Genomic DNA, 27,644 nt, shown 5'->3' on the forward strand with positions numbered 1-27,644 from the left:
CAAAAAATATCAACATTAATGAAATGGAAAGGAAATGTATGGAAGTCTTTGGGCAATGTTTCCCTTTTAGGGCGAGATCAGACAGTCGTGTGAAAACCCGTTCAAATTGTGGATGAGACTAGCTCCGAATGCAGCTCCTTGTGTCCAAACATCAAGTGGAAAAGCTGCCAGCAATTTGCATGCACTATTTTGGTCCATAAATCAGACCAAAGTACAGCATCTTGTGATTTATTCATTTGGTCCATCAATTCGTGAACAAAATTGGTCATCTGAGTAGACCCATTGATATAACAAAGGTGAGTATGCTGTCCGTGTGCTACCTGATTTAAATTTGAGCAGCACAAATACAATTTTTATGCTTCTCTTAATGAGCCCTAAGTGTGTCAAAGAAGCAGCCTCAAAGAAAAAAAATAAAATAAAAAAATTGAACACACAATAATGGAAGTGCAAATTTGATTAAAAATCTAAAGTTGCTCTGAAGGAAGTAAAAATCAAAATCATCTAGAAAAAAAGCTATTTTGTGATAAGGGCTAAATCTATAGTTTGAGATGAATTTCAGGAAACTCACAGCATAACACTTTCATTCTCAATTAGCGGTTTGCAAAAAAAGAGAAAAATGAATAGTACTGTGTTCCACACTGCTGAAGCATTAGGGTATGTGCCCACGATCAGGACCTGCGGGTTCCTGGATGAGGCGGGACCTGACCTGCGGGGCTGTGAGTCTCCTCCGCAGAAGACCGTAGCATTCTGCGGTCTGGAAAGCCGTACCACAGGTCAGTGTTTACTGTGAAAAAAACAAGCACAGTGGGCATGGGATTTCGATAAATCCCATCTGCTATGCTTGTACTGTAAAACGCAGAGTTTTAGATGCAGCTTATGCATGCTGCATCTAAAACGCTTTGAAAACTGATCGTGGGCACGTACCCTTATGCGGGCGTCACACGAGACGATCTATCGTGCGATATGTCGTCGAGGTCACGGTTTTCGTGACGCACATCCGGCATCGTTTGTGATGTCATTTCGTGTGACACCTACGAGCATCTCAGAATGATCGCAAATCGGTTACATATCGTGTATTGTTTACACGTCGTTTTTGCATGGGAAAAAAAACGCTGATTGACAATGACCCATATTCTAACATTGAACCAAATGCTATATGATAAAACATTGTATAGCACTCAACCGATCCATAAACTCATACGAGTGAGCCCTAGGTCAATGTCTTCTGTAGAGTGTAAGCTCTTATGGTCAGCGGTGTCCTCTCTCTCTCTTGTAGAGTATAAGCTCTTATGGTTAGCGATGTCCTCTCTCTCTCTTGTAAAGTATAAGCTTTTATGGTCAGCGATGTCCTCTATCTCATGTAGAGTGTAAACTCTTATGGTCAGCAGTGTCCTCTCTCTCTCTTGTAGAGTGTAAGCTCTTATGGTCAGCGATGTCCTCTCTCTCTTGTAGAGTATAATCTCTTATGGTCAGCAGTGTCTTCTCTCTATCATAGAGTATAAGCTCTTATGGTCAGCGATGTCCTCTCTCTCTCTTGTAGAGTATAAGCTCTTATGGTCAGTGATGTCCTCTCTCTCTCTTGTAGAGTATAAGCTCTTATGGTCAGCAGTGTCCTCTCTCTCTCTTGTAGAGTATAAGCTCTTATGGTCAGCGATGTCCTCTCTCTCTTGTAGAGTATAAGCTCTTATGGTCAGCAGTGTCTTCTCTTTCTCTTGTAGAGTATAAGCTCTTATGGTCAGCAGTGTCCTCTCTCTCTCGTAGAGTATAAGCTCTTATGGTCAGCGATATCTCTAGCGAGCGTACCCGTCCCCGTCGGTTGTGCGTCGCGGGCAAATCGCTGCCCGTGGCGCACAACATCGTTAACACCCGTCACACTATACTTACCTGCCTAGCGACGTCGCTGTGGCCGTCAAACCGCCTCTTTTCTAAGGGGGCGGTTCGTTCGGCATCACAGCGGCGTCACTAAGCGGCTGCCCAATAGAAGCAGAGGGGCGGAGATGAGCGGGCCGAACATTCCGTCCACCTCCTTCCTTCCTAATTGGGTGTGGCCGCAGGTACAATGTTGTTCCTCGTTCCTGCGGTGTCACACGTAGCGATGTGTGCTGCTGCAAGAACGACGAACAAACATCGTACCTGAAACAGCAACAATAATCGGGATAGGAATGACTGGACAACGATCAACGATATGGTGAGTATTTTTGATCGTTACCGGTTGTTCCTGCAGTGTCACACGCAATGACGTCGCTAATGAGGCCGGATGTGCATCACGAATTCCGTGACCCCAATGACATCTAGTTAGCGATGTCGTTACGTGTAAACCCCGCTTTTCAGTATGATGATTTCTGCAATTTTTTTTTTAAATATCCACTCATCTCTAACTATATCTCAAACTAGTGCCAGATCTAAAATGAATGGTCTGACCAGTCCCTAAGTCTTGTTTGTGTTCATTAAAAGGCCCATCTAAATGGGTCGTAAAAGTGGATTTACATCATACGACTTCCAGCAGTAAACGACTGTTGATCAATTACTTGTCTGCTAATCAGCTATCGTTCTGTACCCTGTTTACAAAGGCAGACTCTATAAAGGTACCGTCACACTAAGCAACATCGCTAGCAACATCGCTGTTGAGGCACAACTTGCTAGCGATGTTGCTTATTGTGACATCCAGCAACAACCTGGCCCCTGCTGTGAGGTCGCTGGTTGTTGCTGAATGTCCTGGACCATTTTTTAGTTGTTGCTCTCCCGCTGTGAAGCACACATCGCTGTGTGTGACAGTGAGAGAGCAGCAACTGATTGTGCAGGCAGCTGGAGCTGGCTTCTGTAGACGCTGGTAACCACGGTAAACATCGGGTAACCAAGAAGCCCTTACCTTGGCTACCCAATATTTACCTTCGTTACCAGCGTCCGCCACTCTCACACTACCAGTGCCGACTCCCTGCTCTCTGCACACGTAGCTGGAGTACACATAGGGTAATTAACCCGATGTATACTGTGGCTAAGAGTGCAGGGAGCAGGGAGCCGGCACTGGCAGTGTGAGAGCGGCGGACGCTGGTAACGAAGGTAAATATCGGGTAACCAAGGTAAGGGCTTCTTGGTTACCCGATGTTTACCGTGGTTACCAGCATCCGCAGAAGCCGGCTCCCTGCTGCCTGCACACGTAGCAGAGTACACATCGGGTAATTAACCCGATGTGTACTGTGGCTAGGTGTGCAGGGAGCCAGCGCTAAGCGGTGTGCGCTGGTAATATCGGGTTGGTTACCCAATATTTACCTTAGTTACCAAGCGCAGCATGCTTCCACGTGGAGCGACGCTTCAGCGATCCCTGCCAGGTCAGGTTGTTGGTGGGATCGCTGGAGCGTCGCTTAGTGTGACATCTCACCAGCGACCTCCTAGCAACTTACCAACGATCCCTATCAGGTTGTATCGTTGTTGGGATCGCTGGTAAGTTGTTTAGTGTGACTGGGCCTTAACAGATGCACCCTGAAGGATAGATCATTCAGTACGCATAGACTGCTATTGTTCTCAGTAGCGCTGGACCTGGTTACACAGAATGATGTGCTGCCAAGAAAATAACTTTTTTGTTCAGACAAAAAGATAATTATAATTTAATCCTCTGAACAAACTTTTCGGTCGTTTATAGGATGATCAACAGCTTGCTTAGTCTCCACTATTATCATGACATAAAAATTCCTAGGTTCAGTGTAAATAAAGCTCAAGCCTTAGTATGTTTTTGTAGACTTGCCAAACTATGGAAGGCATGAGCTAAATTATGATTGAATTGTTACATGGTCTATTATATTTATAATATAGTTTTAATTGCATTAAACAAAAGTTATGTGTTAGTCATTTCACCCCTTTTGAGATTGCTTGTGATGTTTGGTGAATGTTTTTATCAATTGTACTATTAGTCTTGGAATATGTGCTCACTTTTATAGATTATTATACATTGTAGGCTATAAATTAATAGATTTGTGTTTTCTAAGGGGAAACTGTCAGTAGGATCAACCATTCTAAGCCATCTATATGGGCATATGGGTCATAGGTGTAACACTTGTCACTACCTTATGGGGTCGCATGAAAGGAAGGGTAGTCAGGAGAACTGAGGTCTGATAACAGGAGGTCACATATATTCATAAGGGGTAAACAGAGACGTAGTCAGGGCACAATCCGAGGTTCACAATACCAGAAGAGGACATAGTAGTAAAAAGGGAGCAAACAAAGATGTAGTCAGATAATGGTCTGGGGTCCAAGACAGGAGTAAGGAGCGGACAGAGGGACGTTCAGTAACAGTCCAAGGTCAGAATATTAAGATCAGAATACAGCAGACACACAAACTATGGCAACACAGCATAGCCGGAGAATATAACTGGCAGAGTTATGGGGGAGCATGCTCAGTAAATAAGCCTGAGCAATTACCCAGAAGGTGGAACAGCTGAGTAACCAGCACCTCCCAGAACCAACCTGGACTCCAGTATAGTGACCAAGCTGCTAGTTCATTAACAAGGACGGCACTGCAGAGCATCTCCAAGAGCAAGATGCTCTGCACAAGTAATGGATACATTGTCAGATCTGTAAGTGCCCCAAAGCATCTCCAAAGGCAAGATGCCCTGCACAAAGGAACAACAGGAAGCTGAATAAAATGATACAATGATATTTGTGATCCCATGTATCCCTTCAAAGAGCTTTAAATTTTCTTATATGCAAATGAGGTGTTAATATCTATGGCTTGACACAGATCTCCTTGAGAATCTACCTCCATTGCTTATTTTAAATGAAAGGGGATGCTACCAGTGTGAGACATGTAATGACTGATAGTTTGCTCTCACACATCTCTACAGTGATATCAGAACTAACACAGTACAGCAGAGCAAACATTGTTTATTTATGTTGTAAGAAAACATTTGCATTGCAGGTGACCTCTCATAGTGCTTCAGCTTCCATCTCATAGGTAGTCAAATGTGTTTCAAATAAGACAACTTTGAACTCTGCTGTACTGTGTTTGTTATTATTACTAGCACAGTTCCGCAGCAGAGCTGACAGCACTGTGAGAGGAGATATGCTGCAAATGTTTGTAATGAGACAAAATTCACTTCTGCTGTACTGTGTTACTTCTGATCTCACTACAGATATGTGTGATTATGCGAGAAAAGTGTCAGTCATTATGTGACGCCCTGGGCAAGCCAGGGGTCACAGGTCATAACACCACCACACCCTACACCCCAGTTAGGCACACCTAAGCTAACCAAAAATGGCCCTGCCATCCAGCATCCCCCACCTCATCACTGGGCCCTGGGACAACCACCCCCCTACCCACGGAGGGGAGAACTAACAACTTTGCTGCTCCCTGTCACCGCTCCCGGGATCCCCATACAGAGCAGCGGTGGTGTCCATACTATCACCACAACCGTGGGTGGCGTCACGGACAATAAACTATCCCAACAACCAAACCCCTTTCACTCACGGGCGAGGAGCGCCGCTCGAGTCCCCGGGATCCAGCCCATCGCTCGAGCCACCGAGCAGCAGCAGGCCGCAGCAGCAGCGGCAGCCGGACCCGAACAGTGGGAGAGCGCGGCGTCCCCTCCTCCGCCCGCGACAATTACATGTCTCACTGGTAAATCCCCTTTTATTTAAAATAAGCTGTTGAAGCAGATTCTCAGGCAGATCCAGATCTACATTGGCTCATAGGTCTTATATTACCAGCTGATTTACATATAAGAAAACCATGGGTTACTCTGGAATAAGGAATCAGATTGTAGATAAAGAAGGTTTCATTATTTTTCAATTTCAATGCACATGTAAACAGTTTAGGAGGGTTGATCTTACTGAAAGATTCCCTTTAATTGTAAAATAAAAAGGTAGGAGTAGCGAAAGTAACGCAAAGTAATTTTCCAAGTACAATAATTTGGAGAAAGCAGCATATTCCCTTGGTATTTGCATATGTCTGTCTGAATTTTGAGATATAAATGGGGCGTGCAAATAATATATCTTTGCAAAACAAATTTCAAACAGAATAAATGTGCCTGTCGCTTTCATTAGACATAGTGTGCAATCAATACTTTGGTTTATTGTCTCCCTCTGGGCAGAGCCCAATTGTTCAGTATTCGCTAAAGGTCAGCTGCCATATAAAAGAAAATGTTATACAGAAGATGCAAATGTGCAACAAAATATGATAGCACAAAGTGTTTTGTCATGTAGAAATAGTCTTTTCAATTAATTTTTAGTATTTATTAGGTCAAATATAATTCAAAGCAAAAGTAGTACAAATGATAAAGAAGTGCACTAAAGTTGCAAACTGATAGTACAATCTAAACACTTTACATTACAACCAATCATGCAGTATTTCGTATGTCTTGCAGTTCATTTTCATTATTTACTTTTTCCTCATGTAGAACTTCATTTGTTTGGATGCTGTGCTCCGTAGTTTATATATTTTTCATGTGATCCCATGTCCAGGGAATTAAATGTTATGAGCTCTTTACCTGCTTTATGGTCATAATCATTTTGGTTTCAGTTAAAGGGAACCTGTCACCAGTTTTGGGGCCTATAAATTATGGCCACCACCAGTGGGCTCTTACAGTTAGGTCCAGAAATATTTGGACAGTGACACAATTTTCGCGAGTTGGGCTCTGCATGCCACCACATTGGATTTGAAATGAAACCTCTACAACAGAATTCAAGTGCAGATTGTAACGTTTAATTTGAAGGTTTGAACAAAAATATCTGATAGAAATTGTAGGAATTGTACACATTTCTTTACAAACACTCCACATTTTAGGAGGTCAAAAGTAATTGGACAAATAAACCAAACCCAAACAAAATATTTTTATTTTCAATATTTTGTTGCGAATCCTTTGGAGGCAATCACTGCCTTAAGTCTGGAACCCATGGACATCACCAAACGCTGGGTTTCCTCCTTCTTAATGCTTTGCCAGGCCTTTACAGCCGCAGCCTTCAGGTCTTGCTTGTTTGTGGGTCTTTCCGTCTTAAGTCTGGATTTGAGCAAGTGAAATGCATGCTCAATTGGGTTAAGATCTGGTGATTGACTTGGCCATTGCAGAATGTTCCACTTTTTTGCACTCATGAACTCCTGGGTAGCTTTGGCTGTATGCTTGGGGTCATTGTCCATCTGTACTATGAAGCGCCGTCCGATCAACTTTGCGGCATTTGGCTGAATCTGGGCTTAAAGTATATCCCGGTACACTTCAGAATTTATCCGGCTACTCTTGTCTGCTGTTATGTCATCAATAAACACAAGTGACCCAGTGCCATTGAAAGCCATGCATGCCCATGCCATCACGTTGCCTCCACCATGTTTTACAGAGGATGTGGTGTGCCTTGGATCATGTGCCGTTCCCTTTCTTTTCCAAACTTTTTTCTTCCCATCATTCTGGTACAGGTTGATCTTTGTCTTATCTGTCCATAGAATACTTTTCCAGAACTGAGCTGGCTTCATGAGGTGTTTTTCAGCAAATTGAACTCTGGCCTGTCTATTTTTGGAATTGATGAATGGTTTGCATCTAGATGTGAACCCTTTGTATTTACTTTCATGGAGTCTTCTCTTTACTGTTGACTTACAGACAGATACACCTCCTTCACTGAGAGTGTTCTGGACTTCAGTTGATGTTGTGAACGGGTTCTTCTTCACCAAAGAAAGTATGCGGCGATCATCCACCACTGTTGTCATCCGTGGACGCCCAGGCCTTTTTGAGTTCCCAAGCTCACCAGTCAATTCCTTTTTTCTCAGAATGTACCCGACTGTTGATTTTGCTACTCCAAGCATGTCTGCTATCTCTCTGATGGATTTTTTCTTTTTTTTCAGCCTCAGGATGTTCTGCTTCACCTCAATTGAGAGTTCCTTAGACCGCATGTTGTCTGGTCACAGCAACAGCTTCCAAATGCAAAACCACACACCTTTAATCAGCCCCAGACCTTTTAACTACTTCATTGATTACAGGTTAACGAGGGAGACGCCTTCAGAGTTAATTGCAGCCCTTAGAGTCCCTTGTCCAATTACTTTTGGTCCCTTGAAAAAGAGGAGGCTATGCATTACAGAGCTATGATTCCTAAACCCTTTCTCCGATTTGGATGTGAAAACTCTCATATTGCAGCTGGGAGTGTGCACTTTCAGCCCATATTATATATATAATTGTATTTCTGAACATGTTTTTGTAAACAGCTAAAATAGCAAAACTTGTGTCACTGTCCAAATATTTCTGGCCCTGACTGTATATACAGATTCTAACATGCTGTATATAAGAGCCCAGGCCGCTGTGTAGAACGAAAAAATAACTTTATAATACTAACCAAAACGTTCGGTTCGGTGCAGATGGGTCAAATGGGTATCTCTGTTCTCCGGTGTCGGCGACTCCTCTTTTGGCCATCTTTGTCCTCGTTCTTCTGAAGTCGGGGGGGTGGATGTCGCGTCCTATATCATGCACACGCGCAATTGTCATTTCAATTTTTTGTAGGATCTGCTTATCCGCATCAGTTAATGTTCAACTAGAGATGAGTGAATATATTCGAGTGGACTTTAATTCTACTTGAATATTACAAAAATTGCCAAAATACAGATTTCTTTGTGTTTTCCTTCCGTGTGGATTCAGTACCTTACCACTCACATCCCTGGCCCATGCTCTCTGCACCATTCCCAGTCCAACTTTTTTTTTTCGAGCGCTGAATCCCTGAACCACTTCACACTTAGTTGGGACAATCAAGGTTTGATGAGGACCAGGAAGTTGGGACATGAGGCTGTTGTGACCTTTCGAGTGCTTGTGCAGAATTACCTAATTCTCATGAGAACCAGAAATCCAGACTTAGTCAGGGGCATCAGTTCTCAGTGCTAATGATAAAAACTTGCAAAAAGGACAATATGGGGTTTGCTGAAGAGTGGACAGGCTGGTAAGGTGAGCATAAGGCTATGTGCGCACAGTGCGTTTTTCGCGGCGTTTCTGCGCGTTTTTTGGGTGCGTTTTTGGCCTCAAAACTGCAGGACTTTGCTTCCCCAGCAAAGTCTATGAGTTTTCATTTTTGCTGTCCGCACACATCTGTTTTTCTTACCTGCGTTTTTGAGTTAAAAAAAAAAAATGGACATGTCAGTTCTTTCCTGCGTTTTTCTGCGTTTTCCACCCATGCAATGCATTTGAAAAACGCAGCAAAACGCAGAGATCAAAAATGCAGCAAAACGCAGCCAAAAACGCACCAAATCGCGGCAAAAACGCATGCGTTTTTTGATGCATTTTTTCGACGCAGGTGCGTTTTTGTGCGTTTTTAGCGGCCAAAAACGCACAAAAACGCAGCGTCAAAAAGACGCAGTGTGCGAACCTAGCCTAAGTATGTTTTTTTATTCTTTACATTAAAAAGAATCAGTAGGTTTTTGCTACTTCATCTCAGAGCAACATGATATAGGCATAGAGACACGGAATCCAACGATGTATCACTTAGTTTACTTCATGTAGTGGTTCTGACACAGAGTTTTTAGATTTGGCATATAGCAGAGGTTAGAAAGCAAACCAAACCCATACCAGTCTCTCTATGTACAAGTCTGTCGCAAGGGTACCATGATGGAGAGTGTTCTCTCCTATTTCTGGCGTCAGGAGATCACAGCACAGGCTTCCTATACACTTGCTCAGGATAATACTGTTGGCTGTGCAGATTCTTCTTTAGCCAGCACTGCTAAAGTTAAGCAGATTCACTGGTCTCCTGATACTGAGTGTAAGCAATAGTCAGCTGTTCTCTATTGCTAATCAGCTCTGCTATAAAAAACCTCTCCTCTAATCCTTTTAAACTACTGGTGATGGTTTGTGCTATTCTTGCCTCTAGAGGAAACCTGTGAGCTGAAGACCAGAAGGTCATTCTGAGAACATTTCCTATGTGAAAGTTGTGTTGCCTCCCTTGCTTAGTTCTCTTTGGTTTTCCCCCTCTGGTCCATTCTTCATTTTAACCTCTTGTTATTTAGAGTGCTTTGTATGTTCACTGTTTATTTTCCCTCTGTCTGTCTTACCCTCTCTGTGTGTTAACCTAGAATAGGATTAGCGTTTCCACTGCCATACCCATTATACAGGGCTGAGTCCAGGGAAAGACAGGGAGAAGCACATGATCGGCGATGAGGTGAAAGAACCAGTATAGGGACATTACGGAGAGCAGGGTTCAATTTCAGGTGAGTTTAGGAGGTGACCCTGCTTCCCTTTCCCTTGTGCAGGGGCCCACCTTTGTAATGTGTGCCCTGTGTGTTGTGGTGCTTGTTGAGGATTCCCATGTACCTGTCACGCTCCCCGTGTCCCAGCACCACTCCTTACCCACTGATCCACTCCACGTGTCCACCGGTCATGGCTCCCGCTCCCGCTCGTGCTCTCCTGTGTCCTGCTCCTGGTCTTATGAGTCTGACTCTGAGTCCTAGCCACATGGTTCTGTATAGGACCAGGCCGCGCCCACTCTCCTAGTCTTATAGGCCCAGCACACCTGCAGCAGGAAATGACATGAGGCTGTGCTGGGTATATAAGACTGGCCTTTCCATGTGGGTGGGGCCTGATCAACGTGTCCTTAAGCTTGTCTTTAGAGCTAGGTGCTCAGGTCCCCTTGTGCTGTGTCCTGTTACTGTTTGTCTTTTGCTACCGGGTACCTGTGCCTGTTTCCTGTATTGTCCTAAAGAACTCCGTGACCCTGGTGACCTGGTTATACCCGTCCCGGCCACGCCAGTGCTCCGGCTGCCGTGTACCCTGCCCCCCGGTGGGGTACTTGGTCCAGTGGATCCACCTCCTGGGCCCATCAGTCCTCCCGGCCCTGACAGATTGATCAGGCCATGGATCCCGCTGGAGCACAAACATCTGAGCTGGCCGAACTACGCCAGGAACTGGTGCAACAGCGTGACACCTTACACCGCATTCTGAAGTTCCTGACGTCTGTGGACCACCGGTTGTACACGTTACAGACTGCCGCCTCGTCTCAGTCCACGCAGCAATCTGTGTCTGGATCTGAACCTGTTGTCTCCGCAGCCTCGCAACTTCGCCTCGCTGCTCCGCCTCGGTATGCCGGGGACCCCAAGAACTGCTGGGGGTTTTTGAACCAGTGCTCGCTGCACTTCAAATTACTCCCGCACCTCTTCGCTTCCGACCAAGCCAAGATAGCCTTTGTGATGTCCCACCTGGAAGGCGAGGCATTGGCCTGGATAAATCCGTTGTGGGAGAACGAGGATCCGGTGACGACCGACATCCGGGAATTCCTTCAGGCTTTTCGAAGTACCTTTGATGAACCGGGACGCACTACTGCGGTTACCTCCTCGCTCCTCCGGCTACGCCAAGGAACCCTGACGGTGGGCCAGTACGCCATCCAGTTTCGCACGCTTGCCTCCGAGCTAGGCTGGAACAACGAGGCATTGACGGCAGCCTTTTGGGAGGGCCTGTCAGGCCGCATTAAGGACGAGTTAGCCGGTCGTGATGTTCCCCGTACCTTGGATGCTTTGGTATCACTAGCCACCCGGATTGATCTCCGTTTTCAGGAACGGTCCAAGGAGGTATCCCGGGAAAAGCGACCAGTCCGTCACGCCTTTGTCCCGCAGAGGTCTACCGTTCCCCCGCCACTGCCGTTCTGCGATTCCACTCCTGAACCAATGCAAATCGACCGACTGAGTCAAGCTGAACAACGCAGAGCAGAGCGACTTGCCCGGGGCCTGTGTTTCTATTGTGGAAGCGGTACACATCTGCTTCGTTCTTGCCCGGAGAGACCAGGTAGACCCCAAGTCCAAGGGATGGTGGGAACCGCCACCCTTGGTACCGGAATCCCTTCAGTCCCGGTTACACAGACTGTCCAGGTCACGACTGAGAAGACCCAGTTCACGGCAGAGGCTCACATTGATTCGGGAGCAGCGGGTAATTTCATCCTACAAGCTACCGTGGACCGTTATCGGATACCGGTCATCCCGCTTGCAAAACCCCTCTGGTTCGCCTCCGTGGACGGAAAACCACTATACGAACCTGTCCGGTACACCACCGAACCCGTGAGACTCTGTATTGGTGCCCTGCACACTGAGACTATTGCGTTATACGTCATCCCGAGAATGACTCCTGTGCTCCTGCTGGGTCTGCCCTGGTTACAACTCCATGACCCTGACATCAGTTGGCGCTCTGGCGCAATCTCTCACTGGAGTCCCTCGTGCCATGATAACTGTCTACAGCCCGTTCCTCAGCCCCTGGCACCTGACCCTATCATGTCACAAGAAGAGGAGAATATGACGCAGTCCAGCGTTGTACCACAGCTCCTAGAACTTGTGCCTGTGGTGCCACCAGAACCAGAAGTGACGACGCACTCCAGCGTCGTTCCACCGTCCCTGACGATTGAGACTCTAATGCCACCGGCTACCGGGGATGAGTCACTGTCCTGTGCCCGGTCCGAGACGCCCGGGCCGGTCGTCCACGATGCCAGTCCTGTTTCTGACGGTCCTTCTCTTCCCGTTGCCACTGCTGGGAGATCGGCTAAGCGCCGTGCGGCTAAGAAGGCGGTACGGGGTCAGCGGTCCTTCCCCGCCTTTGCGTTGGGTCCCGGTCCGGTGTCTCGATCCGGGGTGCCCCTGGGGTTCTGTGCTCGGAGGGGGGGCTTAGAGGGGGGGGTACTGTCACGCTCCCCGTGTCCCAGCACCACTCCTTACCCACTGATCCACTCCACGTGTCCACCGGTCATGGCTGCCGCTCCCGCTCGTGCTCTCCTGTGTCCTGCTCCTGGTCTTATGAGTCTGACTCTGAGTCCTAGCCACATGGTTCTGTATAGGACCAGGCCGCGCCCACTCTCCTAGTCTTATAGGCCCAGCACACCTGCAGCAGGAAATGACATGAGGCTGTGCTGGGTATATAAGACTGGCCTTTCCATGTGGGCGGGGCCTGATCAACGTGTCCTTAAGCTTGTCTTTAGAGCTAGGTGCTCAGGTCCCCTTGTGCTGTGTCCTGTTACTGTTTGTCTTTTGCTACCGGGTACCTGTGCCTGTTTCCTGTATTGTCCTAAAGAACTCCGTGACCCTGGTGACCTGGTTATACCCGTCCCGGCCACGCCAGTGCTCCGGCTGCCGTGTACCCTGCCCCCCGGTGGGGTACTCGGTCCAGTGGATCCACCTCCTGGGCCCATCAGTCCTCCCGGCCCTGACAGTACCTAGTGGAACCCCAGTAGTCATCGAATGACAATGTCTTTAGAGAGTGAGTTGCTTACCAGAGTAGGGGAATTGGTCAGGCTAGATCTCATGTGCTGGTGTATTCTGAGCAATGGTAATCTCCTGGTGCTAAAACAACCATTGCAAATAAATAAGAGCATGGAATTTGATAAGAGATATATCTCTGAAATCTGTGTTTTAACCGCTACAGTATTCTGTCTTCAGATTATATAGCAAAAACCTGCTGACAGATTCCCTTTAATATTGTATTGTCTAAATAGATTTCAGAGCATAATAATGCACATTCAGTTTGTGGTGAATAACTTCCATGCTAATCAAATTTCCTGGCAAAATCCAAGCTAGTGGGCAAATTTGAATTTTGTGATATGCCTGATCCATTTATCTCTATATTTTTATATCTCCAAATCCAAGTTACTTGGCTGCAATGTTACTTTAGAATTTTGTTAAACTCTGGTTCTAAAATCTTGAACTTTTAGGATTTTTTTACTTTTTGGGTTATTAAAATGGATAATTTTACAAAACAAGTCATATTTCACTTTTTTTATATATTTTCCCAAACAGTAATAGCTTTTATTTTTTTAATAATAGTTAATCTTTGATTGCATGAAAAAAATATTGGATATATTTTTTCAAGCATATAAAAAAACTGTTCATGTAGAGAAGGCAGATAATTTTGCACATCAGTCAGCTTAGTAAAAGGCAGTTATTAATGTGCAGGATTTATAATCAATATACAATATATATACAGTGCTGGCCAAAAGTATTGGCACCCCTGCAATTCTGTCAGATAATACTCAGTTTCTTCTGAAAATGATTGCAAACACAAATTCTTTGTTATTATTATCTTTATTTTTTTTGCTTGCAATGAAAAAACACAAAAGAGAATGAAACAAAAATGAAATCATTGATCATTTCACACAAAACTCCAAAAATGGGCCATACAAAAGTATTGGCACCCTTAGCCTAATACTTGGTTGCACAACCTTTAGCCAAAATAACTGCGAACAACCGCTTGCGGTAACCATCAATGAGTTTCTTACAATGCTCTGCTGGAATTTTAGACCATTCTTCTTTGGCAAACTGCTCCAGGTCCCTGAGATTTGAAGGGTGTTTTCTCCAAACTGCCATTTTGAGATCTCTCCACAGGTGTTCTATGGGATTCAGGTCTGGACTCATTGCTGGCCACTTTAGTAGTCTCCAGTGCTTTCTATCAAACCATTTTATAGTGCTTTTTAAAGTGTGTTTTGGGTCATTGTCCTGCTGGAAGATCCATGACTTCTGAGGGAGACCCAGCTTTCTCACACTGGGCCCTACATTATGCTGCAAAATTTGTTGGTAGTCTTCAAACTTCATAATGCCATGTATACGGTGAAGCAGTCCAGTGCCAGAGGCAGCAAAGCAACCCCAAAACATCATGGAACCTCCGCCATGTTTGACTGTAGGGACCGTGTTCTTTTCTTTGAATGCCTATTTTTTTTCCTGTAAATTCTATGTTGATGGCTTTTCCCAAAAAGCTCTACTTTTGTCTCATCTGACCAGAAAACATTCTTCCAAATCATTTTAGGCTCTCAGGTAAGTTTTGGCAAACTCCAGCCTGGCTTTTTTATATCGCGGGGTAAGAAGTGGGGTCTTCCTGGGTATCCTACCATACAGTCCCTTTTCATTCAGTATGGGTTGACACTGTTGTACCCTCGGACTGCAGGGCAGCTTGAACTTGTTTGGATGTTAGTCGAGGTTCTTTATACACCATCCGCACAATCTTGCATTGAAATTTCTTGTCAATTTTTCTTTTCCTTCCACATCTAGGGAGGTTAGCCACAGTGCTATGGGCTTTAAACTTCTTGATGACACTGCGTACCGTAGACACAGGAACTTTCAGGTCTTTGGAGATGGACTTGTAGCCTTGAGATTGCTCATGCTTCCTCACAATTTGGATTCTTAAGTCCTCAGACAGTTTTTTGGTCTTCTTTCTTTTCTCCATGCTCAATATGGTACACACAAGGACACAGGACAGATGCTGAGTCAACTTTAATCCATGTCAACTGGCTGCAGGTGTGATTTAGTTATTGCCAACACCTGTTAGGTGCCACAGGTAAGTTACAGGTGCTGTTAAATACACAAATTAGAGAAGCATCACATGATTTGCCAAACAGTGCCAATACTTTTGTCCACCCCCTTTTTTATGTTTGGTGTGGAATTATATCCAATTTGGCTTTATGACAATTTTTTTTTTTTCATTGAAGACAAATTAAATTAAGATAATAATGCCAAAGAATTTGTGATTGCAATCATTTTCAAGAAGAAACTGAGTATTATCTGACAGAATTGCAGGGTTGCCAATACTTTTGACCAGCACTGTACATAGCTCAGATTACATATATTTTAAAGGGTAATAATTACACCGGTATTCAAAATTTGGGTTTATGAAAATTGTTTCAAAACCAATGACTGACTCTCATGTTCCTCATCCCCGAATTTCAAAAAGCTTCTATTTTTAACCATCACATAATGCTCGTGAAATTACGTACAAGTGAGATGAACAAGAAAAATGTTTATTTTAGCCAAAAATATTACTAATAACATTACTTAATAACATTCATTCTGGAACTTTATTGGAAATTAATTCTTGCACCTTTCCTTTTCTTTTCAAAGCTTCTCCTGATCCCTTTTCTCTTATAGAAGGTCTGCGGATCTTCTCTGTGAAGCATCCAGAAGTCGTTCCCAATCATGTTCACATTCCATCTACCTTGTTATCGTCCCCAATCATGTTCACGTTCCATCTGCCTTGGTACCGTCCACGATCATGTTCATGTTGCATCTACCTTGTTATCGTCCCCAATCATGTTCACGTTCCATCTGCCTTGGTACCGTCCACGATCATGTTCATGTTGCATCTACCTTGTTATCGTCCCCAATCATGTTCACGTTCCATCTGCCTTGGTACCGTCCACGATCATGTTCATGTTGCATCTACCTTGGTACGTCGTTCCATCTCCTTGATATTCTGATGAAATCTTTTTACTTATTCCTCACAAATGGCTTCAAGGCTTTCAGGAAAGTAGTCCAAATGGGAATGTAAAAAATGAATCTTCAAATTCATCAGACAACTCAAAGCTTTGAAATATTTTAACATGTTTTCTGTGATGGACTTAAATTTAGATCTTTGTTGTTACCTAGAAGTTTCTTGACAACTTCTTTAAAAGAATCCTAAGCCCTTTTCTCAAGATCTTTCATTTTTGTTTCAAACACCTCTTCCTGCTTTATGAGTTTCCAAATATCTGGACCCACAAGAAATGCCTTTCTTCAGTTTTGCTTTGTACAGTCCCTAAAACTCGCTACCCAGATACTTAAAAGTCTCTCCTTTTTTCGGTAGAGCTATCAAAAAATGCTTCATCAGTTGAAGTTTAATGTGGAGTAGTGGCAGGAGAACTTTAGTGAAATCAACTAATCTTTCCACAACTATGTTCTTGATTCCAGGTTACAAAAATGTTTTCATTGGCCAACTTTTTGGCTCCAGTGATGAGTTCTATCCTGGCTGTCCCATTCATACAAAAAGCATGGGTACTTTGTGTATCCTCATAGCTGAAAAAAGGAACAGAGAGAGCTTTCAGATCACCACATATTCACCATCTTTGATCTTCTTTAGTTATTTTTTTTGAGAATAAAGTCTAAATTCCCATACGTGCACAGAATGTGCTGAATAGTTGCACTAAAGCATACTTGCTTCCATTGAGCAGTAGCACAGCTTGTATACTTTCTTTGGATGACTCAATAAAGAGTCTCCACTTGCTGACAATGCAATCAATGTTAAAATTTTGAATTAGACCATGGACATCAGTGCAATACCCTAGATCATGTCAGGGCCGGGAGGACTGATGGGCCCAGGAGGTGGATCCACTGGACGGAGTACCCCACCAGGGGGCAGGGTACACGGCAGCCGGAGCACTGGCGTGGCCGGGACGGGTATAACCAGGTCACCAGGGTCACGGAGTTCTTTAGGACAATACAAGAAACAGGCACAGGTACCCGGTAGCAAAAGACAAACAGTAACAGGACACAGCACAAGGGGACCTGAGCACCTAGCTCTAAAGACGAGCTTAAGGACACGTTGATCAGGCCCTACCCACATGGAAAGGCCAGTCTTATATACCCAGCACAGCCTCATGTCATTTCCTGCTGCAGGTGTGCTGGGCCTATAAGACTAGGAGAGTGGGCGCGGCCTGGTCCTATACAGAACCATGTGGCTAGGACTCAGAGTCAGACTCATAAGACCAGGAGCAGGACACAGGAGAGCACGAGCGGGAGCGGCAGCCATGACCGGTGGACACGTGGAGTGGATCAGTGGGTAAGGAGTGGTGCTGGGACACGGGGAGCGTGACAGATCACCATCTTGAGAAAAGTATGAAAGGAATTCCTTTTGGAACCCTATGGAATTCTATTCTTTTAAAGGTCAATCGAGTCAATGTTTCTGAAAAAACTCGTATATGATGACATTTTTTCTATATTTTTTACTTCGTTCAGCTATCGAAAGTATATAAAAACCACCTTTTTCTTTTCAAACAATTTTACCCTTGTACATCTGTGTAATGAGTCCATGTATTGGTTTAATGATAGAAAAGGGTATAATGTAAACACATCTTACAGCTGGGAGGAGAACGTATTTTTGTAGTATTTCAATATTGAATGTACAAGTTTTGAGATTAATTAAAAGCCATTAATGACAATTCTTGATTTCCATAATTTATACAAGCAGAACCTGAAAATGTTTTAATCACTCAAAAAAAATAATGTCAATTTCCATCTTCGTCAATACAGCCTTGTCATTTCATTTCACGAACCATTGCAAAGCTTCTTCCTGTTAATATGGTGATGTTGATTCATTTTGCATATTTTTGTATAAAGTAATCATTATGTCTCTATGAGAAATGGATTGCTTTGAAATATTTAGAAAATAGGAATGCCATAAAAAGTTTGACATTGCATATTTTCTTTACGGCACATGAGTCGGGAGCTGTACCGCTTTAAATATTGCTGAAAACACAACATTTTTTCTTAAAAAAAATATGCAAGCTTATTACTCCTCATTTGGAAATTCATTCAGCAATGCCTTTGAAATTCAATGTTCCTCTGAAGTATAAATCTGAATATAAATTGCATTGTTCTGTGCACTGGGGTGTTAAATCCTCCTCACAGCAGGTGTACTGAGAAATAAGTTTATATTCAAAATTCTGCTAAACCCAAAACGATGTATATACACCAAGCCTTTGTGTTATGTTTCAAAATACATTGATGAGCAAATTCAGGCAGAAGGGACAATATCAATTCAAGATGTCCATTATGTACACAGTACTTTATTCTTCGAGCAAAACCTGAGGAGCTGTGAATAATCTTGACAAGTTGCAGAGAACAAGTTAATGTGATAATATATATTTTGCAATTTAGAAAAAATATATTATTTTGAATAGTTGACGTAAAAGACTTAATGTTTTGCAAAATCTTGATATAACTTCCACCTTCAGATTGGATCGCACACAATTCAATGGTGTGTTAAAGACATTATTCATGATTTACCAGCAATTGCATAATGTTCAGCCGACATTGCTCAGAAAGAAAGAGCTGGACACTTTTAGGCGGGCTTTGCACACTACGACATCGCAGGTGCGATGTCGGTGGGGTCAAATCGAAAGTGACGCACATCCGGCGTCACTTGCGATGTCGTAGTGTGTAAATCCTAGATGATACGATGAACGACCGCAAAAGCGTCGTTATCGTATCATCGCTGCAACCTCCGACATTTCCATAATGCCGGGGGAGCGACAGGTACGATGTAGTTCCTCGTTCCTGCGGCCGCACACATCGCTGTGTGTGAAGCCGCAGGAGCGAGGAACTTCACCTACCTGCCTCCCGGCTGCAATGAGAAGGACGGAGGTGGGCGGGATGTTTACATCCTGCTCATCTCCGCCCCTCCACTTCAATTGGCCGCCTGTCGTGTGACGTCACTGTGACGCCGCACGACCCGCCCCCTAAGGAAGGAGGCGGGTCGCCGGCCAGAGGGACGTCGCACGGCAGGTATGTGCGTGTAAAGCTGCCGTAGCGATAATAATCGCTACGGCAGCTTTCACTATATATCGAACGTGCGACGGGGGCGGGACTATCGCTGCAGCATCGGTAACACATTGTTACCGATGTCGCAGCGTGCAAAGCCCGCCTTAGTCTTTAGTATAAAACCTGTTACTAAATATGGCCCACATTTACTAAACCTATTTTTTTTACATTATTCTTAGTAAATAACATAAGGGTGCTTTACACACTGCGACATCGCTAGCGATTGCTAGCGATGTTGCGAGCGATAGCACCCGCCCCCGTCGTTGGTTTGATATGTGGTGATTGCTGCTGTAGCGAACAATATCGCTACGGCAGCGTCACATGCACATACCTGTTCAACGACGTCGCTTGACCGCGAACAATCCCTCCTTCAAGGGGGAGGTGCGTTCGGCATCACAGCGACGTCACAGCGGCGTTACTAAACTGTCGCCCAAAAGAAGAAGAGTGGCGGTGATGAGCGGCCGGAACATGCCGCCCACCTCCTTCCTTCCTCATTGCCGGTGGACGCAGGTAAGGAGATGTTTGTCGTTCCAGCGGTGTCTCAGTGATGTGTGATGCCGCAGGAATGAAGAACAACTAGCGGCATGTACCACCAACAATATTATGAAAAGGAGCGAAGTGTCAACGATCAACGATTTTTGATGTTTTTGCGATTGTTGATCGTCGCTCCTAGCTGTCACATGCTGCGATGTCGCTAACGACGCCGGATGTGCATCACGAACACCGTGACCCCGACGATATATCGTTAGCGATGTGCAGTGTGAAAGCACTTATTAATTAGTGATGAGAGAATACTAAAATGCTCGAATGCTTGGTACTCGAATTGAGCAGGTCGGACGTTCGGATGGACTTGATTCGCGTAACAAGTATAATGGAAGTCAATAGGAAGGTAAAGTATTTTTCTAAAAGGCTGGAGGGGCAGGAAAATTGCAAAGCTTTCAAATGGAATGGGAACAGCATTGGGAAGACACCGGGACACATTTCTGATTCCCAGGTCATTGTTGGTAACAATGTTCACAGATAGCATTTTTGCTGCTTTTTTGCACTCTCTCATTGCTTTAAATGTTGAAAAAAATTATATGAAAAGCTGAAAAAGTTGACCTGCTGCTTCTTTAAAAAATGCAGTAGTTTTCCATTTCTTTCAGGAAAGAAAACAATCTTACATTAGATTTATGAAATTTCTTACCTTTTGTGGGTACTGTAAAAGTCAGCTTTTACTTTACATAGAACTCATGACAAAATGCTACAAAAAACGCAGCAAAAGTCCAACTTTTGAAGATAGCCATAATAGCCGGGATATCGTTTATGTTATTTCCCCATTGCTTATGACTATAGTAGATGATATAGTAGAGGGGAAATAAAACTAAACCCGCTGATAGTCAAAGGTAAATGTAATGTTATCATTTTACTACCTTATTTAGCATGCTGTCACTGGGTCTTATGTATAGCCTATGACGCAATGCGGCTGGCCAATCAAAGTAATGTAGTCAACATGGCTACAGCATTATCATGATTGGCAGGCAATCCACACGTTATATGGCTGAAAAACAGCCGCAAAACATGTGGGGTGGGACTTGAGTATGGCGCTTGAGCACTCATGATGCTCGATCAAGTACCAAGCGTGCCCGAGCATGTACCAAGCGTGCCTGAGCACCCCGATGCTTGATTGCCTATCGAGTAGTATTGAGTACGCTCACTCATCACTATAGCAAGGGGTACACCTCTAAATACATTTGCCATATTTTGACCTGTCGAGTGCTTTGCTATTCTAAGACTATAAGTACTCAACGCCTGTCATCCTCTTAAAAAAGCACTGCAAAAGCACCCCACAAAAATAACTTAATGAATTCCAATGTGAAAATTATATTGCTGTGCACTTGTTCTATCTTATATCATGTTTTTAGCAACTTCAGGGTTCAGAAAGACTAATGCAATTAAAAGAAGTGACATGCTCATTATTTGGTTGGCGTATGCTAAAAAGCCACCTGCTCTCTACATGTAAAATTACAGTGTATAACATGACAGTATCAGAGTAATCTTAAAAAGAAAAAAAATCCTATATCTGAAAAAAAGCCAGTAAACCTGCACATGAGGTAAACAACGTAGCTAATTAGGAAAACTATACTACATTTCTAATTGGAGGTTTTTGCTAATATTATTATTACTGCACCTACTATACAGGGTGGGCCATAAGTATGGATACTCCCTGGGTGGGCCATAAGTATGGATACACCCTGATAAAAAAGAGTAAAGTTGAATTCAAAATGGCGGCTTTGCAGATGGCTGCCATGGGTGTCACCTGGCCTCAAATGTTTTGCCCTTCCCATCCATTTTATCAGGGTGTATCTGTCGCGGGCGGAGGGGACACGCTCGCCACGCTCGGGTCCGGGACTTCTGCTGCTGCTGCTCGGTGGCTCGAGCGGTGGGCCAGACCCGGGGACTCGAGCAGCGCTCTTCACTCGTGAGTGAAAAGGGATGGTTTGGTTAGGGAGATTGTTCGTGACGCCACCCACGGGTCGTGGTGATTATTAGCACCACCGCTGCTGGTGACGGGGATCCCGGGAAGAATGGTAGGGAGCAGCTTGGATGTTGTCCCCTCCGTGGGTAGGGGTTGGTGATCCTGGGGCCCGGTGGTGTAACGGGGAGGCTGGATGGCTGGGATGCAGGGTTGCAGGGGCAGCGCGACGTGGTGCCGGATGGCACTGGTGTACTCACTCAGGCAGTCATGACAGAGTCTCTGGTAAACCAAACGGCTGAATGGATGGGTCCCGCAGCCGGCTGCAGTGTTGTACTCTCCACGGACGGCTGATGGTGGCTGTCTTTCCCTGCACCTGTTAGGGAATCATGAATGGATGAGAAGGTCGGGTTTAACACTGCGCTAAAACCATGAAGCCAGACGATGTGATGGATTCTTTGCTATATTTTCTTTATTTAGGACAAGTCAACGCGTTTCAAAGGCATGTCCGCCTTCTTCATCAGGACAAAGGAAAAAAACAGCATGATACCAATTGCTACTTGGGGATACATATATATTGCTGAAAAAGGTTTTTCAGCAATATATATGTATCCCCAAGTAGCAATTGGTATCATGCTGTTTTTTCCTTTGTCCTGATGAAGAAGGCGGACATGCCTTTGAAACGCGTTGACTTGTCCTAAATAAAGAAAATATAGCAAAGAATCCATCACATCGTCTGGCTTCATGGTTTTAGCGCAGTGTTAAACCCGACCTTCTCATCCATTCATGATTCCCTATTGTATCATCGGGGCTGCTGCTTGACCAAATTCCTGCCTTCATAGGAGTTGTGCCTGTCACAACTTCCACAGGTGAGCACCTGTTTTATCTTCTAAGCCTGCATTGTTTGCCAGATAAGACCCTATGTGCGCTTTTCTCTCCACAGTTTTTTGATTTCCTGCACCTGTTAGAATGTTCTGACTCCTGTGGCTGCCCACCGGTAGTCCGCTCCCCGGCGTATGGGTGCCGTAGGAGCCCGTTTTGCCTGCAGGTGCTGGCCCTTGGATCTCTAGCCTGTGGCAGTGGCTGTATATCCTCTTGGTGTGGACTGTTGCCTTCTGTCGGGTCTTGGTTGTTGGGAAACCCCTGGGGTTCCTGTCACACTCAGATTTGACTATTGTCGGTGGCTCCAAGCCTGGTCGGGGTCCGATGGCCCTGCCTGTGTGCTTAGCTTCACTCCGCTTCCCGGTTCGGTACCGGCGGGCCAATTCCCAACCCCTGTCCTTACGGATCTGCAGAGTTCCACCAACTCCTGCAGATGGCCACCACCATCTGCCAACCTTGCTGTCAGTGCCTGGGCTCCTACCCAGGCACACGCAGATGTTTTACTCTTCTCACTTTCACCTCCTAAACTGATCTGACTCCTTTTCCCGCCTCCAGGCCTGTAAACTCCTCGGTGGGTGGGGCCAACTGCCTGGCTCCGCCCCACCTGGTGTGGACATCAGGCCCTGGAGGGAGGCAACAAGGGTTTTTGTCTGACTGTTGTTACTGTCTATGGTGGGGGGTGTGTGCATGTTGTTATGTATATGACTACCTGGCTAGTCCAGGGCATCACATATTCATACTTATGGCCCACCTACGATGTATTCATACTTATGGCCCACTCTGTATATTAATAAAAGAGCTTGGAGATGGGAATACCCCTTTATTGGTGTCCAAAATGGAATTTTCAATCCATTAATGACACCTATTTCTGTTATGCCTACTAATCCCCTTACCCAGAGCACCTAAGGAAGATACTACAACAAACCAATTTCTTACATTTAATTTATTGTAAGAAATGAACTGTCAGCCTTTGTGCTTACAAGATATGGGGACAGAGTAAATGGAGGATCTGTTACGACCGGGTGGTGGAAACACTGGACCGTACACCGATTTCCCCTGAGGAGGCAGCCAGGCCGGTCACCCCGCCAGAGGGTCCTGATGCACGGCAGCCGAAGCACTATTGGTAGCTGGACAGTCCGTAGAGGAGCAGGAAAGGCGGATGGCGCTGAGCACACGAAGTTCTGGACGGTAGCCTGGGTGACGAAGCTCAGGGTCCGAGGCCGGGTTGTAGGGTCAGGCGGGATCCGGAACCTGCTGAGCGATGGAACGGGTCACCGAACGGAGCCAGGAACTGGAGACTGGCGGAGCTGCAGAGGTGGTGGAACATCCGCCGAAGTCACCGTCAGGGTCCAGGGATGGACTTGGTTCGGAGCGGCTGGCGTGGCAGGGCAGGCTCTGCGAGACAGACAGGGTTAATACAAGGCAAAGCACAGGGCAAAGCAATACGGGGACCTGAACACTAGCTTGCTAAACACGTAGAACAGGCCCCGCCCACCAGGAAAGTGAATCTTAATATACCCTGTACCTGTTTATGCAATTTCCTGTTTCTAGGTGCTGGCCCTTTAAGAAAGGGTCAATGACCGCGTGCGCGCCCTAATGCGCATGCGCGAGACCCGAGTACCAGAAGCCAGTCCAGGGAGCGGTGCAGAGGAAGCAGGGGTGCCCGGCTGGAAGTGCCACGTCGCAGAGGAGCGCCGGGAGCGGGGAGCTGGACGCATGGAGGCCGCAGGCGGGGAAGAGGAGGCCGGGACCGGAGTGGTGAGCAGGGGACGCCGCCGGGGAGCAGGGAGCGGGCCACGGGGACCGGAGAGCGGGGCCAGGGGACCGGGAAGCGTGACAGGATCCAATTCTAATGTCAAGCTGTGTTGCTGGCTCTGTGAACTATGATGCTAGAGACAATGACAGTTTTAGAAGCACTCTGAGCCAGGGAAAATCTCAAGGTGACAATTAGGCAGGGATGCAAAAGCTCATGCAATTTCCTAAATGGAGTAAACTGATGATATTACAGGGGTAGGGTCTCAGTTTTTGTGATACAGAACAGAGGGAATGTGTGGCCAAAAAAATCTGTAAAAGCTGCATATTCTTTGGTCTGTGCTGAAACCGGTGATTTCACATGTGCTCAACAATGACTGAGAGGTCTGTTGGCGGTAATGTCAAGGCGTACATGCAACCCTTTCATATTTGGGAGATCTTTTGCACATTACAGCCAGATGGCTCTGAAGACAGAAAGCTCAGCCAAAGGAACATAAGCTGTGGATGTCATAACTGACATAGACTATTAACTACAGCTTTCCATCAGCACACAAGAGACTGCAAAACAGGAAGCCATCAGAACAAGGCACACATTATCCTCCTTCCCCTTATCATTACGCTCATATTTACGTAATTTGGGTGGTACCTTCATGTAGTACCTGGTTGGTGTCATCATTACCATCATCATTGTCACCCATCCCTATTACTTATTGGTCAAAGAGTAGGTCTCCTCTTCCTTCTCCATCACATCTGCAACTACTGATCTCAGATTATGTGTTGAGTCTGTCTTCCACTTGCTTGCCAACAAAACCCCAACTCAGTCAAGTTGCCAGTGATGCAGTCGTTATCATATTAGCATCTGGAATCAGTTGCCTACTGAGAAGTTATAAAGTGTGTTCAGCCTTGCTGAAAGATACCCAACTGCCCTTATTTCTCTTAGAAAAGGGTGCCCACACTCTTCACTTACATAGAGGAGAACAGAAGCTGCTCTTTCCACTTATTTTTGAGCTTAAAATTCTACTGTACCATAGACACCTAGTGCAGCAACTATGAAAACAGTGACAGTACATCAGTATCACAGCCCATGTGGTGAATGTGGGTAGCAGCAATGCACTACCACAACCGGAAAAGGGGGTGAAGTCTCCATGATTGCGAGCTACATCTATTTCCACCAAAACACAGTGGTTATCTGCCTACTCCTACACCTCCTCCAGATCCAGTTCAACAGACGTGACCCCAATGGCCTCAGGTATAGTGCTGATTTTTCACTCATTTACCACAAGCAATGTAAATTGCTGCCAAGTTGATTTACAGCTTGAAAGTTTGGGACACAAAATCTATACAGTGGATGAGTTGCTGCTGGGCATCATAAGGCAACTAACTTGCTTGCTGAAACCCTTTGAACTGCAGCTGGGAACTGTCATGATCATGAGCGACAATTTTCAGAACATTCAGGCTGCTTTATGGTAAAGTTACTCACCCTCCTTACATGGTCCTGAATAATTGTGCGACATTTTTTTCAGACACCTACTTTCTTATGCAGGTACATGGCAATGGTCAGGAAAGGGTCACCCTAATTCAACTATACTAACACGGCAAAGTATGCTCTCCTGGCTTTGCAAAGAAAGAATAGTCTGTAAAATCATTCCTCTGATTTGCAATAGAATTTGACACCGTATATCCCTCATCAACTTAATATGCAGTAGAAAGTAGGTACAGACTATATCAAACAACAGCTTAACTGATGCGTTAATTACTTTAAGATCTGCCTTTGGCAACCAAATTTGTTAGTAAGATAAAATGTGGACTAAATAATGTCTTCCCCCTCATGTTTATCTTTGAAAAAAACAATCACCAAAATGCCATATGGGATAAAAAAAGAACATCTTGCAAATGTTTTGCAATATGCTCTGGTTGTTGGGATGCTCTGTAGTTGTTGGATACCTTCAAGGTCCATGTTATATGTAGCTGGATTTGGAACAGGACTAGGAGGAAAAGGAGGAAGGTTAAAATGAGCAGTGGCAAGTGGATGTGAACATAGAGGCGGCATAGGCAGAAGACAAAGCTGAACAGTTAAAGTTAAAGTTAAAAATAAGGTGAGAACATTGGCTGTGTCAACCAACCATCACAGTGAGGTAGTGAAAATGAATCAACAGACCCCTTAATCATGCTAACCAGCAAAACAACCTGTATGTTGCAATGCTTGAGGAATGACAGGAGTACAGTTAATATCAAGCAAAATGTTGGAATTTTTTAGCTTTCAAATTGTCTATTTATCAGGACAAAACTGTGCTACTTACTCTACAAAGCTTTTGCTGAGCGGACTCCCGCTGACTATAAAGCTGAATAGCAGACCCTTTTATGATTCTTGCAAACCCCAAAATCTTGCAATTGTGCCAGTATTAGGTCTAAAACAACTAAGCAAGGCATTAACAGCAGTAATTTTTGGACTCCTTGTGAAAAACCCTTTAGGCTATGTGCACATGCTGCATTTTATTTGACGCTGCGTTTTTGTGTGTTTTTGGCCGCTAAAAACGCACAAAAACGCACCCGCGGCCAAAAAAACGTATGTGTTTTTAGCGCAATTTGGTGCGTTTTTCTCTGCGTTTTGCTGCATTTTTGGTCTCTTCGTTTTTCTGCGTTTTTCCAATGCATTGCATGGGGGGAAAACGCAGAAAAACGCAGGAAAGAATTGACATGTCCATTTTTTTTTAAACTCAAAAACGCAGCTTAAAAAAAAGTTGTGTGTGGACAGCAAAAATGAAAACTCATAGACTTTGCTGGGGAAGCAAAGTCATGCAGTTTTGAGGCCAAAAACGCACCCGAAAAATGCGCAGAAACGCCGCAAAAAATGCACTGTGTGAACTAACCCTTATCTAGTAAAAAAAACAAAGTTCTTGAACTTCCTCAAATAGTAATGGCTTCTTCTGTTTGCACCAGATCTTATAGTCCAGATGTGAGAAGGAGGGAGTGGCGGTGGCGTCGGAGCAGGTGTCACATCTGGCTTAGACCTTTGCAGTATGTGGGATTAGAAGGTCATGGTGATTACCACATTGTAGGTCCTCTTTAAAATGAGTGAGGTAGATTCATTTTAATTTGGTGTTAAAGGAGTTTAATGTTCCTTTTTGATCGTTCTCAGATTCCATATAGCTCTAATCTTAGCTGCTGCACCTTGCTGCCTGCTGCCACTCCCTTTCATTGTTTAATGTCACTTCATACTCTATGATGTGCCAATTATAGTTCTTCTATGCTGACCTCCCAGAAGTTAACTGCTGGGGCGAACAAGTGTGCCTGCTA

The 27,644-nt window shown here is 44.9% G+C and overlaps 1 protein-coding gene across 2 annotated transcripts in view; it reads left to right on the top strand.

Moving 5' to 3' along the window:
• The window catches only part of GABRG2 (gamma-aminobutyric acid type A receptor subunit gamma2), a 307,851-nt gene that overhangs the window by 257,535 nt on the left and 22,672 nt on the right, over positions 1 to 27,644 (top strand). The gene's annotated exons all lie outside the window — the stretch shown is intronic.

This window comes from Anomaloglossus baeobatrachus, chromosome 4 (assembly GCF_048569485.1).
Source record: "Anomaloglossus baeobatrachus isolate aAnoBae1 chromosome 4, aAnoBae1.hap1, whole genome shotgun sequence".
In the NCBI taxonomy this organism is placed as follows: Eukaryota; Metazoa; Chordata; class Amphibia; order Anura; family Aromobatidae; genus Anomaloglossus; species Anomaloglossus baeobatrachus.